This window comes from Corapipo altera, unplaced genomic scaffold, assembly GCF_003945725.1.
Source record: "Corapipo altera isolate COAL_440 unplaced genomic scaffold, ASM394572v1 215, whole genome shotgun sequence".
Lineage (NCBI taxonomy): Eukaryota > Metazoa > Chordata > Aves > Passeriformes > Pipridae > Corapipo > Corapipo altera.
The window spans coordinates 458,010-460,013 of NW_020885008.1; the positions used below are offsets into that span (position 1 = coordinate 458,010).

At 43.5% G+C, this 2,004-nt stretch overlaps 1 long non-coding RNA gene across 1 annotated transcript; it reads left to right on the forward strand.

Annotated features, from left to right (window-relative positions):
- The first annotated feature begins 490 nt into the window (after window positions 1-490).
- On the forward strand, window positions 491-1,701 carry LOC113958822. The gene is made up of 3 exons (XR_003531638.1): window positions 491-524; window positions 1,035-1,138; window positions 1,580-1,701. It is a non-coding gene; the product is annotated as an uncharacterized LOC113958822 (long non-coding RNA).
- The last annotated feature ends 303 nt before the right edge of the window (window positions 1,702-2,004 follow it).

The window sequence follows — 2,004 nt, forward strand, 5'->3', positions numbered from 1 at the left end:
CCCCGAGGAGGGAAGGGTGGAAGGGAGGATGTGATTGGAGTTAATTTGTCCCTCCTTGTGGCTGTTCAACGTGGAGCTGCTGCCCTGGCACCCCCCCTCTGTGGCACAAGGAGCTGGAGCAGGGCACCCCTCTGCCTCTCTTCAGACTTGCCCTGTGCAAGCAGGGTGCTGCTGCTGGTTTAGGGGGATCTCTCCCTTGAACAGCCACCCTCTCCTCCCCACTGGAAATGGTGCTGCCCTGGCACACCCACTGCTCTGACCGAGGAGAAGTTCCTCTGCAGTTTGACTTTAGCACATGGGGAGGCCTCGTTTCTTTGATATTTTCATCCCAAAAGTGTGAGGGAGAGTGGGAAGGAGCTGACTTGAAGCAGTTCATCCGCTCAGAGTGTGATTTACAGGGTCTTGGGGGACTCCACAGGAGCCTCTGGGCTTGTGGAGCTGCCCTGGCATCACCCACCTCTGTGTCACAAAGAGCTGGAACACAACATCCCTCTGCCTCCTTGTGCTTTCCCTGTGCAAACAAGGTGCTGCTCCTGCCTTAGGGTGATCTCTCCCTCAAACACCCTCCTCTCCCTGCTGGAAATGGCTCTGCCCTGGAGCACCCAGCAGCAAATTCCTCTGCAGCTCAACTTCATGATGTGAGGAGCCTTAATTTCTGTGATGTTTTCATGTCAGAAATGTGAAGGGGAATGGGAAGGAGCTGATTTGCATCAGTTTTTTGGATTTACGGGGTCATGGGGGGCTTGGGGGACTCTGGAAGCCTCTGGGCTTTAAGATGCCAACCACGAGCTCCTCTCTTTTCCTGGTGATCCCCTGGGCCTCGGGGAGGATCCCTGTGTGCTGCCAGCTCCAGAAACGTGGAAGCGTCTCATCCAGAAAGACAAGGCCGTGACAATCTCTGGCACTTCCTCAGCCAAAACCAGTCCTGGTGTAAAAAACTGCCAGGAAATCCCCCTGGTGCTCCCAGACATCCGTTCAGGGATTGAGGGAGCTGCTCCCCCCTGTGCTGAGGCTTCTTGAGTGCCCGTTTGCAGAGTTTCACAGTCTGCTGAGCAGATTTGAGCCATTCTGCGTGGTAAAACAACCTTTAAATATTGTGAAATCAGTCCTTTGGCAATCAAATTTACAGCTGCATGAGGTGTGTTGGTGGGTTTGTGCAACATTATCATATATATAATTATATATTTTATATAATTGATATATTTTATAGAATGTATGTTCTATATAATTTTTATAAAATATATAATATAATATATTATATATAATAAAAATATAATATAATTTTTATAATAATATAATTATTATAAGAATAATATAATATACTATATATAATAAAATGTATAATATAATAATTTCTAAAATATATAATATCATGTATAGAATAATATATAATATTTTATATAATATTTTATATAATATATATTATTCTATATATTATAATATATATTATTATATGGAATAAATCCATGCACAGAGGTGACTTTTCCCTATGGAAAAAAAACCCATAAGCATCTACATTTTCAGGGTGGGGAAACTGAACTTGTTATTTTAATGCTCAGCTCTCTCCTTTTCTGAACAGGCTGTGAGATGTTAATCTTTGGAGACCTTTATCCCTGGAATTACTCAGTGACACCAGCAATTAAAGGCCATGGGCTGTGACAGCTCACACCTGAATGTGTCCTCTAGAAAATGCTGGCCACCTCTCCAATATGTAGATGAATTAACAGTAATATCCCTCTGATCTCACTAAAATTAATCAAGTCCATCCCTGTCCTCTGAAGGGACGAATTTGGACTTTTCTGCTCTGTTTTATTAAAAAACAATGCAAGGCTCAGGGCAGGAATCACCCCCCCAGGGAGCAGGAGAGCTCTGAACAGAAGCAAAGAAGGTCCAGAATTGAGTTTCAGCCTGTGAGGAACGTGGGTGTTTTTTCTTTAATTCATTGAAAGCTTAAAATAAAAAAAAATTTTTAAAAAAAAAAGGAGTCGTGACGAGGCTCATGCC